The 19603-nt window shown below is 32.1% G+C and overlaps 1 long non-coding RNA gene across 1 annotated transcript; it reads right to left on the bottom strand.

The window, feature by feature from the left end:
* Window positions 1-5903: 5903 nt before the first annotated feature.
* LOC139906145 (uncharacterized) lies at window positions 5904-12083 on the bottom strand. The gene is made up of 2 exons (XR_011781471.1): window positions 11908-12083; window positions 5904-8726 (listed from the first exon to the last, which is right to left on the bottom strand). It is a non-coding gene; the product is annotated as an uncharacterized lncRNA (long non-coding RNA).
* Between the last annotated feature and the right edge of the window lie 7520 nt (window positions 12084-19603).

Here is a 19603-nt window from a genome sequence, read left to right on the forward strand (position 1 = left end):
GCTTAAGAGACAATATTCCCTTGTTTTTATTAATAAAAAAGCCTGATCATGTAAAAGATGTATACTCAATTATGGCGCACTTTATAGAGTGTTGTCATGTAACACAAGCATGGCTGCTGTCGGCCATTTTTGGGGCATAAAAACCAAGTTTTATTACAAAAAAAAAACCCGTTTCATTAATATGATGGACAATAGTGAACTATTGCTGTTTATAGTACAGTTCTACAGAGTTGGAGTTCTGGAGTCGGAGAATTTTTTGGTGGAGTCGAAAAATTTGTATTGTTTTTTACTCCAATATCCTTTATTAATTGAGAATAGAATTTCAACAATCTATAAGTAGATGTGTGTCTAAGCTCTCTTAAACATTAATTAAGCCACCCTTGGCAGCATAAATGGCTTCCAGGCGACGGGGACAGTGGTAGAGAAGACCTAGTACAAGCTGTGGATGTGTTCCTCTGTCATGGCGACCAAGACCTGACTGAAATTGGCTTTGACCCACTCGGTATTCGGATGACGGACACTGCATGCCTTCCCCTCGACATGTACCCAAAAGGTATAGTCGTTGGTGTTGGTACCAGGGTTGTACAGAGGCCAAAAGAGTAAGAAAAGAACTCAAAAAGACTCCTTCAAAAGAGTTTTGTAAGGGAAGAGATGGGTTTCTTTCATTCCTGGTATCAAAAGTGGTCTCTTCACCCTCACAAGTCTCTTTCTACCCACTTTTTTGATAGCCTTCCAGAGAGTCAGTCTGCTGTAAAACCCCGAGATATCTTGCATATGCCCACACTACTTGTATGGGCTGTTTTCTTTAACTCCTCCGGATTCAACTTAGCCTGTTTGACAGAGCCCTTTTTCCTCTCCAACGTTTTCAACTTGCTGATGGCATAGACAGTAGTCCTGGATACGCCCAACTCCTTGGACTGCTCAAATGGGGAATTCGGGGATCATGTTCAAGTGGCATTTTCTCGACTTGTACGTAAGCTAAGGCTTGTCTTGTTTTATAACTAATTGTTTATGCTTTAATATATCGAAATATGAATTAATTTTAATTATTCAACCTTAATAACTTATTGAATTAGTAAGTGTTCAGATTTCTATGGACCACCCGGTATTGGGTGTAAGTTTAGTACGAACACTTCCCTCTATACGTGCCCATATGCTGTAATCAAGAGGTCAGATGAGGATGGAGGTCGAGCGTGTTTCGGTCAATGATAAGCATCATATTGGTTTTAGTAGTATGTGTACAGGCTAGGTTCTCTTTTCTCATATGACGTCGGTTTATTCTATGTATAATCGACTAGAATGCATTAAGTTAATAGCAAATGTTGCTCTCTCTGGCATTGATACGCAGCTGTCTAAGATTTGATTGCATATTTCCTTTGACATTTTGACAATCTGTTGAGATCATATTAGTTGATAACACATTTTCACCTTGTAATTGTAGAAGAGTGACAGCTGAATAATAATAACTATTGAAATAACTTTTGAAGTGTGATTTATCATACCTCAAGGGAAAAAATGATTTATTTTGACAGAAATTACCCCAATGTTGATCCACAATTCTACTCTGAGTCCAAGAGGAACTTAATATTAAAACTCCGGAACAAAAAGTTTTGAAAATGATATGAAAGTTTATACACAAATGATTTTAAATTTTATTTTTAATACATACAATAATTATTTGTTTTATTTTAAGCTAATTCGAAAAATTTGTTGTTATATAAGTGGAGTCTTCAAATTTGTTAACGTTGTAAATGGTACACGTACAACTTCTTCATGGTTAATAGTAATTATCCTTTATTTTATTTTTTTAATAACCAAATAAATTTTCTTTAAACTCTCAAAATCGATAAATATAGACATTAAGGAATATATAACAGATTTAAAGAGGTTCTGGAAAGATTTTGACAAAAAAAAAAAATGTTTTAAAAGTGTGTGTCATGTCACAGCTTTTTGCAGCGAATTTATTGAAACGTCATGACAGCTAAAATCTGCTCTCCTCCTCAACAAAGCCTATTAATTTTCGTTATTTTTTATGTTTTTTTTTTCTTTGTTGAAAAAAAAGTGAATGAGGCATAAACAAAGATTAAAAAAAAAAACAAACATTAGTTATTCATAAAAAAACCCACAACCGGAAACAAAACTTAAGTCAGTTACCTTTCTTTTGTTTTATATACCTACTGTGTGGGCGATGTGAACACGCACAAAAAATGTCCTCAATCTTAAATATTCATCCCTTTGAATGTTTGTTGAAACATAACAAGATTGGATGTTGAGTAAAAAATTAGAATTATTAGTGTTGGATCGGTCCTAGAACTGCATTTCTAATCATACTTTTTCTTCTTTGACTTTCAGTCTTTTTTCTAATCCGTCCGGTCTTTTTAACCTTTCATCAGTCTTAAATCTTTCAGTCCTACAGTCCTCACTAACACAAAAATAAACCCATGTATATGATTGTCATCTATTTATTGTCAGTTGTATTGTCCAAAGACATACTTTACTCCAAGACCAATACTAAAAGCAATTGGCAAAACGACCACCATGTCATTAAGTTTTGTCCTAATTTAGTTTGCTAAGATAAAAATCTTATTTATTTACTAGAGTAGAGATGAGACGGGTCTTGAACGTGTATCCAAAGTATCCGGACACGGTATAAGTAAACTTGTAAAGGATGCAACATCTATTTAACAAACAAAATTATTTAAATAGATTTTCTCTTAAACTAATAATCTGAGTAAAATAAAAACCAATGCGGAAAAGTTATCATTATTCAATATAATCCCCTTTGTCGTAAATATCGTTCTCGACTCTACCTAAGAAATGGGAGCAAGTCTTGATGACAGTCTGCTTTGATATATTCCAGAATTCCTCCCGAATCCTGGAAATCAGCTCTGCTTGTGTGTTGCAAGAGAATTTGTTGGTGTGTAGCTCATCAGCGCTTTGTATAATGAAGTACATAGGATTGAGGTCCTGTGATCTTGGAGCCAAACACGGGGTTCAATAAAGTAATAAAAAAAGACCGTTTTGACTAACAAGTCAACGTTTTCTTTGCAATGTGTCTTTGCTATTGATTCATAATCACGTCAAGAACCTTCCTGTTCTTTCCTAACTCTCCAAACAAAGGACCTCTCCAGGTTAAAGAAGTTTGCAATCTCAACATTGTTTTGTCCGGCGTGGACCACAACAAAGATAATCTGCCTTTTCAACAATTGTAGAATAGGTACTTAGTTCATTGATACAATTATTTTAAAACTAACCCCAAACACTTTTGGCAAGCCACCAAACAACAAATAACGTCCTACCTGCGTATGTGCTCAAAGTTCATTGTTAAACAACGGCTGCACGCTGTATTTTTCGCAAATATGCGAGAACTTAGCCGTCTTCGGGTACTCGAAGTTTTACGAAAATAAAAAAGATCCGAGGGATGTTTCGTATCTTAAAAAGCTTATAGTATTGCTTAATATTGATAGGACGGGTATTGGAGCCAGATACAAAGTATTCGGCTATACTATATGTAGGTAAATTTATATTATTCCTGATTTGGGGCCCAAACAGGCTTTGGGTAATATAATAAATTGGATAAATACATAGTTTACCAAAACATTCGAATTGGGATAGTTAGTTATGTTAAAAACATACAGGGCGCTTCAAATATTTATATTTTTTTAATGTTCATTATAATAATAATAATTTATTACCATAATTTTATGAATTTAGAGATGTCAATGCGTTGATAAAGTATTTCGAAACATATAATTATTTTATGAAGTATATCCAATTTTTAAATTTAAATATAATTTTATAAAGTCTTTCAAAATATTAATGCTGGATTTGGGATATTATTTTGATTATAATTCAATTCACTTATTATAGATTCTTACACTGAATATGATTTGTGAGTATGCTCCAAAACCCAGGAATCATCTCACGTTCACGTTTTATTAAAGCATATATAATTTATACGCCTTTAAAAAAATATTAGATGAATGCAGTAGGCATATTAGACTATTTATATCAGGCTGTAAACCAAATTAATTTTCCTGTATAAGGATAATTCAAAAAAGTACACAAAGTCCTCTAGATCTGTGTTACAATGATGGACCTAAATTATAAATTAGCCCTAATACTAAAATACTTAGGCAAAAAAGCATATATTTTTCTTCACTACCCTTCAACATTTCATTACGACCTTCTTGAATCCCTTGTGTCTTCATGATTGATCTGATAATTATTCCCATATTTCGAGGATTTTGTAAAAATTCCGGTCTGGAGGTACAATTATAGGGCACACAAGTCGGCCTGTTCGACCTGTGACTATGTCTGTATTTAAATAACATGCACGTGTAGTAATGCCTCATGAGAGGCAAATTATTCATCTAATTAAAAAAAATGTTGGATCTTATAGAGCCGAATACAATGTTTTCGAATGTTTTGGTCAACTTTCAATTTTATCTTGACGGCTGTTTAGGTGTCAAAGAATATACCTTGCTCTTGCTCAGTATGATCACTCTATGTATTTATCTCTATGCATTGAATTCACATGTTGAGGTTTGCATAGGGGAGAAGAAATTACATATTCGTCAAATGATCAAGTTACGTCATCTGTGATAGCCAAAAATGACATCACGAAAAATGAGAAAAAATGATCCCGTGCTTGCCTTTTTGTTCATTAAAAAAAGATCGAATGAAAGGATGAAAAAGTGTGAACGGGTACAAAACCTTCAACATAGTCATCAGCGTGTCATATTACTTGGCCATCCTCCTTCAAAGTGGATATTTGAATAATGTACGTGCTGTTTTATATCAGTAATCCTTTTAATAAAAGCTTAGACATAAATATCAGTAGCATGTGCTGCATTTGAGCGTGTGCCATAATTAAGCAATATTCTCCTCCTATGAATATTACATTTAATCGACAGTTTGTTTGCCCATAAAACAAGTTCACATATCATTAATAAATTGATTTATTTCACAACGAGTTGAATATTATAACATGCGCACATAGTAACTGAGATTATCTTTGATGTTAATTACACTTTCAGAACAGGTTTTATCCATGATTGTCATGGATTACACAAAAGACTAATAGGAACAAAAAAAAGTTTTTTTTATACTAAGTATACATTAGTCGTCATGTCTAGGAATATAAAAAAATTTCAAATCCTCTTGTGCATCTATTTAAAGAAAAATAGTATATGTAGGGAGTCTGCAAAATATTGGAGCTCTCATTAATTATTTCTCTTTTTTTTTTTAATTCAAACGTATTATCGAGTAAGTATACTTTATCTGTATCAGTTGATGCATCGTCTATCAAAGTTACCAACAGATACTTTTCTTTTTGAATTACACTCACAAAGATTTAGACAATTTTACCATTTTTGGTCATAACATTCCCTTCTTTTTTTTTACAGGGTCGTGTACTACACTTCGAATTAACTTTGACCTCTTTCGGATCCCGTACGGTATGAGTACATCCCAGCCGAGTTTTTCCCTACTCATACAAGAGGTTAGGGGACAAAAAGTAAATTTCTGTTTGTTTTTCATTTTTGGTCAGTTGTCAAAATGGAGAAACACAATCACTAATCAAGTAGGGTTTTGCAAAAATGAAATAATCAAAATTATTTGAACGCGAATAACTACCAAAAAAAATCTGCTAGAGTGCTATAATTAATCCCATCTAATTCCCCGTTATTCAAGAATTTTAAATTGGTTTCCTTGGTCCAAATTGGGTAATTGAAACACACTCCAATACTGTTTATAGTTTCTTAATGACATAACTACTTGCAATCGATGTTGGATCATAAAAAATAAATTGTTTCGTAATTCAAAATCTTCTATACGCTGTATTATTAGTTGCGATACGTCAACAAAAAACGACAATGGAGTCGAAAAATCAACGGATTACATATTTTTTTCCCCCTCTTTAAAAAAGGTGACTTTATTCGTTTGGAGAATTTACATATATTTATACAAACATTTTATTTTATTAAACCCATAGACAAAAGTCATTACAACAATTAATTGTCACGGTGAGTCAAAAGATAAAAAAAAAACCCGGTAGTAGTTTATCACATTTAATTAAAATCATTAATAAAATTAGTAAAATGATCTGGTCGAAAACAAATGAATAAAAATTATCAAAATTATACGATTATAAAAAGTAGGATGGAGACAAATGCCTGATCATTTAAACATTGAATGCACAAAACTTTTTAAACTGTATGTGGATACGTATTAGACATCGAAGAAACGTCATATTATTTTTTAAACCATATGGGTAGTAGCGTATCAAATCCTCTTTGTACTTCCACGTTGGATTTAAAGAATCCAGAATTTTAATGGTAAAAACAGAGAATCTCGCAGCTGTACAAATAAGAATAGTTCTAAATTCTTCATTTCGGATAGGGTCGCCTTATGTCAGCTTCTCTTCTATCCTACATCTACAGCTCGAGAGAGCTAACTCTATGGCACAAGTTTTTATAGGAGCACTCGAATATTTGAAGAGAGCCTCAATAAAAGAATAGCAGTCACGAATTTATCATTTATTCCTGCTATGTTTAGCAATATGAAAATTTTCAGGATATGTAGTGTAGGGAAATCCGCGAAAGCATGAATAATTCTGTTCAACAGTTTTTCACTGTCCTTGCAAGGATATGCTGAAGATATTTGAATGTGCGAATTAAATCAATCGCTCACCTTTCTTTACTTTAGAGCCCATGATTCTCTTTTTTCCACGATATGGGCTGGTCCAATACTTTTTAAGAACTTGCAGATTTTTTCAGCTTCATCCTTCTAATTGAATGTCAAAAACATTCTCAAATGCCATGGAATGGGCATCATGTGATCGTCTGCTGCTTTATTTAGTGGATAATGAACAGTTGAGCTTGGAGTCATTGCTCAAATCGTGAAAGCTGATAATACCCCTCGATAAGGCTAACCATTCTAAATGTTTTGGTTCCATGAGGTATTTAAACATACAACTTTTTTTTAACAGTTCTGTCGCACCACATCAATGGTTGAGGTGGATGAAAATGACGGTGTTCCTATCCAAATAATCCTATGTTTGCCACTAAAGATGGAGATAATTACAACAAGTGATCATTTATAGAATATGGTCCCAACATAACCCATGTGTACAACGGGTGTGAGGAAATAGTAGCTCGCCACTCAGTCTCTGGATATCTTGAAAGGTCAATTAGAGCTTTTTGATAGACTTTGGGCAGTATTCTTGAGAGCAGAGATAATTTCTTCCTCCCACAAGAGATCTGGGTCGTTTGATTGTGGGTAAATAGATCCTATGAAATAACTTATTAAGCCAGGACTCTTTTTCTTCAATTACCTGCTCAGTGAGTCAAGGAATAGCTGTTGCTTTATATGGTACATTAGGAATAGTAAGGAAATTATAGAGGTCAACCCTCTTTTGAAGATTGAAACTTCTCAATTGGTAAATGGAAGAACACTCATTCTTTTATAGGGATGTCCAGTTTGAATAAGAGGCACCTTTTGTATCCCATATACATAATTCCCAATATTTCCACTGTGTCCTTAATTGAACAGCTGGCAATTTGAATACCCTTAATTGGGCTCCATTTACCAACAGGAAGAACAACGGTTTTTTTATGTTTAATTTTCAAACCGGACCTCATTTCATAAAGTAATTGGGTCGCTTTCTCCATCCCCCATCTAAATAGTTCACTTACCATAGATAGAGAAGAGCTCAAATGGAATTAAAGTCTTTCAACTGCTTTCAAAATATGACTGTGAAGGACATAACCAAATGCTTTCTTGAAGTTCAAAGCTATAATTGCACCAAAAGTCCTTTTTAGATACAATTTTAACAGATTTCTTGAAATGTCTGAAATTTTCCTGTACTTTAGGAAGCCTTTTTGTTCTTTGCCAAATTGGGAGTTCAAAAGTGGATCCATTTTAATGGAAAGAACACCCACTAAAAATTGGTGATTGTTGTCCAATTGTTGATATCAGTAGCCATTCCCTTTTTAGTGATCAGAACTATCCGGGCATTGCAGAAGCTTCCCACGAATTTCCATAGATTTCCCCGGTTCAACTAAATAGTGATAAAAGCGTCTCCAGGAAGACATGGAGTAGAGGACACAACAAGATTGTCATGGAATACTTTGGCCTTTGAAATTGAAACCCTTCCAACCACCTGGATCTGGATTCAAACGATTTCCAAACAGAAATAAAGTAACTTAACTGTCTGAAAGTAGTTGTGTTTTCTTCCAAGAGATGCTACTAACTAAACATAGCTTCGATACGCGCCTGTAGTGCCATCTTTCGGACTTTGCATGGACTTTTCAAACGATCCTCTTTAAGACAACATATTTGCTCACTGAGATCACTATAAACTATGTAAACTTCATCTTGCTGACTGATACGTTTGTATGTTAATATAAATAAATCTCTTGCAGGTTGCCATATAATTTTTTTCAAGTTTACACTATCTGAGATTGCTACCACTCTTTCATTTATAGACCTCTATAAATGTATTACTGTCCCAAAGGATAATTACACAAATGAACTTTAAAGGAAGGAGTAAATATTGATACCGGTCTAATAAGCTTAATATATAGATAGCAATCTTTGTAATTGCCTATCTCAATTGACTCCCTAAATGTAATCGTTCTTATTACACACAGATATGAATGTCATAGTCGTCCTTATCCACTATACATTTCTAACGAGAATATATGCATTGATGACTTGAAACACTGCAAATAAAAAGTAAATTTTGTTTGAAAATTGATTAAAAATTTTAGCAAAAAGGTTTGATTAATATAATGTTGTGTTGAGTCTCTGAGCTTTTTGGTAATAAAATTAATTTCTTTTTGATCAGAGCCAATATGAAAATATGTAACATATTTATACTTAATTGTATTTTAATGTTCAAACAATAAACACACTTAAGTGATCCCACATATACGTTTATACTTACAGTAAGTATTAAAAAAATCCTAACCATTTTCCCCGATGTCTTACAAAAGACGGAAACTCTCTCGTGATGAGTCTTCCCGTACACACTACCCAGAGAAAGAGAGAGAGGGTGTTGATATCTATTTATAATTCATTCAAAATTGTCAATGATCAATACTCTCCAGGCATCATAAATATGAAGCATTTGTACAAAGAAATGGATTGTCTAAAAAAAAGAAATAATCCCTCACGCTTGTGCTTAATATACTTTGCACAAAAGAATGGAAAATTTGACCTATTTGATTTTTCATTTTTTTCGGAGTATGTTAATAATTTAAACAATAGAATATATTTTTCTACTGGCTGTACAATATTAGTCACAAGATTCCCTTCTTTTTTTTCTTCAAATTAATATACTTACTCCTGTTAATGTTCTCTGCATCGATAAATTAATCATATTAATCAAAATATATTTTTATAATGATTAAACTACCAAGTGTGATTGATAGTATCTCAAATGTAACTCTCTATAGACCACAAAAGCAGAAATGTTGGTTTATAGAGGTTATATGATATTTGTCGTGGTAAAAGTAATCAGGAGCACGCCATTGGAATCAAAGGTTCAGAACACTCATAAGAGAAAATAAAGTAAACAAATACACAGCTAACAATAAAATATAGTATACATTTTTTTTGTATTAATGAGGTAAGACCGTAATATACCAATACTTTTAAAAGGGACTGTGCCCGGAATTTTCTTTAAAGTGTGACAACTTTAACAGCCAAGAAAGTACAAAAATATGTTTTTTCTCAAAACACATATTTTTACACCATAAACATCAGTCTGAAATTTCCTTCAAAAAGAGTGCCCTATGGCCAACATTTGCGGTAACTACAGCTCTCAGACGCTTCGAAACTACTTTACGCAGCGTAAGGATGGCCTCCTCTGACAAGTTGTCCTATACGGACACTATGGCGGCCTCATGGTCGTCAAAGCTGCAGTAGGACGTCACACTAACCTCCCTCTCCCTACGGGACTATATGGGAAAATCAATTCCATCTGTAGAATATAAGGGCCACATCTCCTTACTCCAAAAGTGCTCTAAAGTGGTTTGGCACCATTCTTGTATGGACTTTATAGTATGTGAATATGCTCTAACCTGTTGTAAGCAGTAACAACCTTCGCAGTGGTATTCCTATATCCAAGAAAGTACTTGAGACTGCAACATGTCCATATAGACAACTTGATTGACCATCACTCCCTCGGGAATGTAGATCAAGGGCCTTTTCATCACGCAGGAGGTGTCGCTCGTCAGGACAATCGCCAAGACAGGCTTTTTTAGCCTGAAAGAGCGCGCAATGCTTCGACCTACCACCTGGTCGTTGTGGCTTTTGTAATTCAGCTCCACTGATCTTCTATTCAGTCCAAACGCTTGTTGAAACTTACATGCAAAATTTGAGGAATTTGGGAAGCACCTTCACCCGGGTCAGCCTTTCCACCATTGTGGCCTCGCTAAAAAAGCTCCAAATTTAGTAGAAGATACAACTTCATTATCTGGTCATCCTTGACGCATGGTTTCATAACACAAACCCGCCTCAAGAGTAGTGATCTTTCTCATGGAGCTCTTCTTTTTGTGGTTGATCTTCAACCTCGTTGGCTTGATTAGCCTGTATGTCTGCATAAACCGCGGAAACCCACTCCTGTCATTTGTCATTTCCAATTCTCTAATAAATATACTGTCTGTATATATATATATATAATAGAGTTTGTGTTTGCGTGTCCTTTATGGTTGCGCAAAGAGTTGAACCTAGGAGGCTGAAATCTTATTCGAATCCCAAAACACAAAATCTGTTTTTCGAGCTCATGAATAAATTAAAAAGTGACTTGCATCTTTAAAAAAACAAACAAATATACGAATAACTACGCTTTATAAATTTATTGAAAATCAAAAAAGTTATGGGTAAGATAAGAAATCAGTGGAAATTGCACTTTCAGTTTTTTTTTCATGTCCATACAAAATAAAATGGATATACAATGGAATATTGGATTCGTAGATCAAATAAAGTTTGTAGAACTTTGTTAGGAAATTGGTTTGCCACATATATTTGCCACATAAAAATAGATGTTTCTTGTAATATTTTTCATTTTCTTAATAATTCTTCAACTCTTGTTAGTTTTTTTCTATTTTTTTCATCAAACGTATAATAAAACAATATTTGAAAAAATGAAGCATTTATTGAGTGTCATTGTTTCAAAGACATTATTCTCCATCACTTTTGTTTTTGCAAGTGCAAAAAAAAAATCTGGGTAGCTTTGTGCTTATCTTTGCATTGGCAAGAAATGGTATTTACTACTTTTTTAATAAAAATTAGCACAAAAAAGTTTTTAGCAATTTTCTTCGCAAATTTGGATTTAGCAATTTTTTGACAAAAATATAAGCAGACAGCTCACCAAAACAATTTTTGGTGCACATATATTAGTATGCTATTTGAAGTTTATAACGCAATATTTAATTTTTTTAAATTATAATATATATAATACAAGCAATGAGGGGCCAAGGAGAGAGACTAAATCTCATTGAAAATGGTCAAATTAATGGAGAAAATAAAAAAAGTTATTCATAAAATTCTTTTATATACTACATATACTAATAATTATAATGTGAAGGCTTCGTGACTGTCGAAAAATATCCTAATCATTCGAATTCGCTTACTATGATAATAATGATGGATTGGGAAATTAACTATACTACGTGCAACATATACTAATCCCACTATATCAATCAAGTATCTATCGAGTCTCTTTTAGTTCCAAAACATAGTTTTAGTGTTTCGGGTATAGAATAAGGAACTTTCCATGGTGAAAATAAATAGCATGGCGAACTTCTCTGAATACATTTTCCCGACTCGTCAATACATGAATGATTGAGTTAGAAGCTCTTGCCATCAAAATGGGTCATTAAAAAAAGCCATAGTTACCTCAGTGGACCACTGCATTTCAAAGTAATATGATACTCCCCATCTCAACGACTCTTATTTATATTTACAAACAGAGTTACCAAATTTACTTCTCCCGGAAATTATAACATGTAGTTTCTTTGTTCTCTTTTCGACTGTGTAGCAACTAAGCACAAGGCCTCGAATATAATTACTATGATTGCTTATGTAGGTATGTGTATTCAAGTAATAAATATATAATTTGTAAGCATACATGAAAAACAAAAAAAGTTTATCAAGAGACAGAAGAGGTGTAGGTGAATGAGTAATTGTTTTTTTGCTCATGATTTGTAAAAAATAAATGAGGCATTCAACTCAAATTGGTTTAGTTTGTTTTTCTTTCTTACAAGTCATACTTTCACTCTTCCTAATATTTTACGCCCAAATCTACAGGATGTCTTTTTTATATGATCATTTGATGTTTAAGAATACATATCAACATTGTTGTGACGGTCTTATTTAGTCTGCCCTCTATCGTCTCAGTTGTAACTTGTTAAGAATGAAAGAAGGATGTACAGGGTGTAAGAAAGAAATCCAAATCTTCGTATTTCCGGATTTTTCCAATATATATGATAATGCACATTAGTTAACATTAGTTTTTTTAAACATTTGGTTATTTTTTCTAAGAATGTTGATTTAAGGATTTAATCATAACATTCCATGAAAGTAGAATATGATTAGAAAATGCTGACGTTATACAAGGTGTGTTCAAAAAGTTATGTTCAAATTTTTTGGGTAAGGTACATTTGGTATGCTCGACTTTTTTTGATTTTTGTATGTTAGTACACTCACTACAAACATGTATCTACTATTACAGCAATATAATATTTTGTTTGTGTGTTAGGCATAATGGTTAGAAGTATTTTGCGTGTTTGGTGATTTTTTGCTATTGAAAAACATTAATCAAATAATTTGCGTCAAATTTTGTGTAAAAAATGACATTATGTGTTACAAAACACTTGAAATGTTGACAATGGGCATACGGGGAAACACTTCTGAGTAAAAAAAAAAAAAATTACATGTTGAACAAATTCTGCCAAGAAGCCTGGTAGATGCAATTAAATTTCAATGTTTTGCTCACTGTTTTTATCACCAACGTGGCGTAGTACATCAGGAGATCTTACCATATGGTCGGACGGTCAAAAAACAGTATTAGCTTAAAGTTATGTGCCACTTACAAGAAGCAATACGAAGAAACAGTACAGAATTGTAGGAAAACAATTCATGGCTTTTTGAATCATGGTAATCCCCCTTTGGTTGTGATAGATTTTTTGGCAAAAAAACAAAAATAAAAACAAGACCACAATCATGCCTCTGTCACCATATTCACCAAACTTGGGCCCATGGGACTTTTTTTAGCTCCCAAAACAAATGAGACTTAGGAAAGGACGTAGATTTGCAACGATTTAGGAGATAAAACTGCATCGCTACAAGCGAAAAGTGCTTATGAAATTTACTTCGAGGATTGGAAAAAGCCTTGGCATAAGTCTATTGAATCTGAGGTGAGTTACTTTGAAGTGGACAACATAAATATTGATGAATAAATAAACATTTCTCCCTACAAAATACCAAGTCGTGTTAGCTTAAATTTCAGTCTCACAAGTGCCAAATTTTGAATAAATGTTGAACTGGCGTCATGTCAGCTAGAATGATAACATCATGATCTCTCCCCCGCCAAACAACAAAAACTACAGTTAACGAAAGTGTAACAGTGTAACTAAAGTTACACCGGTATCAGGTATATACCAGAGTAAGATCTAAATATATTTTTGACACGTGGGGTTGCTTTATCAGCTTTGGACATCTGAATTGTTGAATTTATATTTACACATGATACATTTGAAGTGGTTTGAGCTGAATAAGAAAAATATATAATCTTTCATTTTAAACTCAATCTGTGTTAAAAGAGGACTTATCGTTGTTGTAAGTAATATTATTATGACAATAGATTAATGGACCACTTCAGTGACAATTACTAGTAGACATGATTGTATCTATGTTGAAAAAAGTATTGACACAGTACTTTGTTGAATCACAACAATAGCAAATTCCTTTAGGTAATTCTTTAATGTTGGATCACTTATTAGACGATAATTTAGAATTGTTTCAAATAATGTCATCCACAATTATGAAAATATTATTTTGCAAATTAAATTTGGCATTTTTTGTATAAAATAATTATTGCTCTTAAACCTCTCAATGAAAAGTACTTTAAAAAGATACAAAAAATGAAAAAAAAATCATCGGGTAATACCCAAGTTTGGTTTATGGAAAATGGGTGACGTCACTTGTAGGATATGCTTTTCAAAACTACGTAAAACAAAACGATAAATGTGTTTTAGTGTCTTTTGTAAAATGAACCCATCATATCGTAACCTGTAGAGATATATTCGAGGATGGTCTATAAAAGTTTAAGATACTCAATGTGAAGACGGCAGCACTCGTAAATAAAAGCTAGTCATATCTATCTAGCATCCGTTAACAGTTACTCACCAAAGTTTCAGACATTTTGAACGTGTAGCTGTTAATTGACAGTCGTTTGAGTGAGTTGTTGTAGTAAAAATGGACAAAATCGCGTATCGCTCTGTTCCTGCAGTTTAAGCACAATAAATCCAAGTTTTGTCGTTAATTAATTACTGTAGATGAAATTTGGATGCACCATTAACTGTCCTAAAAAAAAATGTAGTCTATAAAGTGAACTGCAAGGATTTTCATCAAATATAGAAGTAATTACCTTTGTTCAGTTGGAAACTTTTCAGACCATCCTCGTATGTATTTGTTGTAAAAGTTGCAATTTTGTACAAGTTGTAAATTGTATAAGCAATTTGTAAAAGTTGCAACCAAAAAATGAGATGATTAATTTTAAATGAAGCATTTACTGTACTTGGGATAAGGATCATGCAATAATTGAATAGTCCATGGATTATCGATAAATTAATGCTATAACTTTTTACTATTTGGTCATATACAAAAGACTAAAATATAATTATTCTGTGGCACTTTATTAAGTGCAAATGCTCACAGCTATATTACTCATGAATACATACTAACCAAACAATTTTAATACATCAAAATGAATAGTTGATAATTAGAATGGCTAATGTTTTAATAAAATAATATATTTTAAGACGAATAAATTGTTACTTGTACAATTTGCTTATACAAGTTGCAAGACGTACAAATATCCCAACTTCTACAGAACTTTAATTTATATGGACCCATTCATTTCCCGCAAAATTTAAAGGCCGTCTTATAATAAAATAGTTTACAATATATATGAATTGATATTTGTTCCTTAGAAAAAAAATTACCTTTTTTTTTGCGTAATCTTTTCATAAAAAGCCATGCTTTTATTGTTTATTTTATTTTAATAATCTGTGTAAATATTTTATTCAATCATACAAATATTTATATTTTTTCTATATAGGACTTTTTTACAAAAGAACCCGACATTTAGTTCAACTTAAAATGTGTTATAATTACATATTTTAAGGGTCACATTTAAGTTTCATATTTTTTTTTTCTGATTCTAATCATCAATGGAGGTGAAGCCGTGGCACAAGCCTTCAAGCCACATGGCAATGAAGTTTTTTTTTTCTCTTATGAAAGATCTTTATTCCGTTAAATAAAATATAATACAACTCATTAAATAGATAAAATATAGGAAATTAGTGTTATAAAAACATAAACAATATGCTACATAGTATTAAAATAATTTATTTATTATTCTCATGTACATCCCGCTTAGAAAAACAATGATAAAAGCATTTATTTCAAAAACAAACACAAACCTTTATTATAAAAATTAGTTGTTCTGAATTCTGAGTTACGTACGTAGGGCTATGTTTTATTCATCTGCTTCCTCATAAACGGAATAAAAAATGACACAAACGCTTCTCAATATCCTGGATCAGAATCTATAATATGTTTGGAATTAAGTAATATAAAATCTTTTATAATTTCCAGAATTGAACAGTAAATAAGATTGATAAAGTTATATATTCGTCCACAAACTTTTCCATAGAGTGAAAACAAAGTATATTACTCAATATCCACCCACAACTGAGAAATGAGCTTTGTCCATCACTGATGCCTTTCAAGAACTCATTATCTTCTTTTCAAGCCAATAAAGTTATCCAGAAAGAGCAAGGACAACTTTTTTGCACAAATTAAAGCATCTTGGGACAAACCCACGGAGTAAAATGTGTAAGTAACATGCAATGCTTTAGCTTAGCGTTTAAGAAACATACACATTTTCCTATAATGATATAAAAAAGAACACCCAACAAATCCTCGGTGTTACCAGGGCGTACACATAATTCTATTTTAGGAGGGGGCCTTGGTTTTTTGGATTTTTTTACAATAAAATCTTAACAATTAAATTCTTTTTCAAATATTTTTTTTTCTTGGAAAACAATCCAAAAATTAATAGCTGTTCACGAAGAAATAATTTTAGTCGAAAAAAATTTCTAATATCAATTTTTTCGGAAAAAAAACGTCAATATCTAAAGCTGTTCGCAGAAAATAAATTTTTTTGTAAACAATTTTAAAAATCCACAGCTCTTCACGAAAAAATATTTTGCTTTTAACTAGAAAATGATTTTCCAAAAATTTAATATTTGAAATTTCAATTTTTAAACTTTTTTTCCTGAGAATTTAATTTTCAAATATTTTTCAAAAAAATTATTATTTTTTCTTACTAGCTAAGAGGTTTTATATTTTTTTCAAAAAATGTAATATTTGATTTTTTTCCAGAAAATTAAATTTTCTTTGGAAAAACCTAGGGATTTTTCTAATTTTTTCCAAAAAAAATTATTTTTTTCTGAATTTTTATATGGTAGGAGATCCGAGAGCCGTTGTAATTTCTGAACTTTCAACAATGCACGCTTTGTTTGTTTGTGGACATAACAGAATTACCAAAGAGATTTTGGAAACATTCCCAAGTATGGACAAAGAAACCATTTTCCAAGAGTTTTGCAGTTTTGCAGAGGTGCTGTAAATCCCATTTTCTTTCTTCATCAATATCTTGCATCTTTATTTAGTGGCAAGTTTATTGATCGCTATCGTTTGAGAATCACTTCTAGATCCATACACGATCATTTGTATCGATTTGAAAATGGTACTCTTCTTGTAGGTCAGATAGAAGGGTGGTACAATAATAGTCTTACTTTATGTGTTGCTGGGGAAATAGAGCTTGGGTGGAAACAAAAAATGTCATTAACTATCCGCTCGTGGATATGAACAACATTTTATTTTCTCCCTTGCACATAAAACTTGAATTGATAAAGCAATTCGTTGAATCTTTTAATCACAGTGGAGAATGCTTCAGCTGTGTATATATGATCAACTTTTCCTGGTCTAGTGAGAAAAAAAAAAGGCAGGGATATTTCATAAATCTCAAACAAGAACACAAATGATGTATTAAAATTGTTTTACACCAATGAATGAGACACAAGAAAGAGCTTGATATGCATTTTGTAATGTGAGGAAGAATTGTCTAGGGAATAAGAAGGCTGTTATGGGATTGGAGAAGAGCTACTAATGATCCTGCGAGCCTTGGAAGTTAAATGAATGTAATACGAATATAATTGCTCATTATTAGGGATATAAATCCTAAACTTTTTCAGTGTTTTTCATTTTCTAACGCTAGCATAATTATTCTTTAATTCTTGAGGAGGGAGCATCTGTGTGTATAATGTAAGCATGGCTTTCTGTGCTCATGAATTAACGAGAATAACACTAAGGAATTATAGGCGTAAGACCCCATAGGACTCAGAGTAGAATAATTCGTTCCTCCTTGCTTGATATGGACTTTATTTAATTAATCTTACATCAAATAATATGAAATGTCATGATATCCCTTGAAAAAGATAAAGAAAGAAACAAAAATCGGTGTTAGGAAAAAATGACAAGGGGAAAATGACAGGAGAAAACAAAGGAAATGTGTCTTAAGTGGAAAAAATGTCAAGATTCCTTAAAACTGACATAATACCTATCGGCTATCACCAATATAATAGGATCTTTCCATCTCAAATCAACCCCAAAAAACATAATTTGTAACTGAAAATAATACCGGAAAAGTAACCAGGTCTTCCTTGTTAAAAATTTGTCAAATTTGTCGAAACAGTCCAAAATGCTAAGGATCATATCTCTTAGACTATTAATCCAATTGGGATAAAATTTCACTACACAGTTAGTTTGGCATTTGTGAAACTGTTTTGTCTATCTAACTCGGGGCTTACCTCTCAATTACAGAGAAATACAATCTTTTTTATTACTTTTGGTGGGTATTAGTCTATATATGCTGATCTTAAATACAAGACCCTTAAAAAAATCGTTTTATGAATCTAATATATATCAACAAATTAGTCATTTCGATCGTTATTTTCTGCTAATGTATGTTTGAAAAATGCTTCATTTTCAACTAATTTTGATCCAATATAAATCCATGCAAAAAAAATTAAAAAAAATGCTAAAGAGGATTTAAATAACCATAAAAGTTACATTTGTCAATTTGTGATTCAAATATACAGGTTGAATTTGTCAATGTGACTCATACAACCTCTTCCAGATACTACAACACTAAATTGCTTATGGAATCAAATAAGATACTTTATGCTGTATATGTAAATATAATAAAGTGAAATATTTTTATTAGGATTATGATACCATGAATATGGTACATTTATTACTATCTTAATGTTGAGATATATCCATCATAGTACACAAAAACATTAGGATAAATGAACCGACACCTTTTTAGTTTAGATGTACTTTTCATATGCTTAGATCTATACTAATTCATTCAAGATAGAAATAATTCAATATTTTGTAAAAATTAAGACAAAAGAAGAGATTTGAGATAGTTTACAAAAAGAAAACAAAAGATGCTCGATTTCTTATACATACCTCCGGGGATGATTATGGTATGAAAATGTATCCTAAGTAGCGAAGCAAACCAAGCTAAGCTTCATAAGGGAGTAGAGTGGATTCTTTCTTATTATAGAAATCTATTCATCTATATATATAACAGTGAATATATTCAAAGATTGAAACTATGACGGGATCCATTCACTCCGAGATTCAAGGCTCTGGATGTGAAATAAAAAAATAGATATATTAATTACAAATACTAATAGGTACTCAACAATTTGAAATTATTACCAAAAAACTAAAATATATAAAAACAACACATTTAAACAATTGAATCATTTTAAAAGAGGAATAATTTGATATTTAGATGTGTTTTTAATTTGAGTCTAAGAAAATTTTTCAATTAGGACATACATAAGATAGAGGGAATCGTAGGAAGATACTTATAACTTGATCATCCATCTCAAGGGATGTTCAGATTCCGAATTCCACGAGGGACGAAGGCATGGAAATTCATCTGAGAAAAACCACCAGACTTCCTAAGGGAATAAATTGGACTGCTTCTTTGGGACGGAAATTCCATCCCTCAAAAACTTCATGATTTTGGTAAATATACTGTAATTTTTTAAAATGTTTGACCTTGAGATAAATCTATTGTCATTGTAAGTGAAGAAAATCCGGTCTATTATTTAGCTGGCCAGTTGCTTTTTTTTCGGAATTGGTAATCTGAAGAATGAATTTTATTTTCCTAAGCAGCTGTCAATATTATTCCATTCCTGAGTAGTGAATATCCTTTCCTAAATAG

This window comes from Lepeophtheirus salmonis, chromosome 8 (assembly GCF_016086655.4).
Source record: "Lepeophtheirus salmonis chromosome 8, UVic_Lsal_1.4, whole genome shotgun sequence".
NCBI lineage: Eukaryota > Metazoa > Arthropoda > Copepoda > Siphonostomatoida > Caligidae > Lepeophtheirus > Lepeophtheirus salmonis.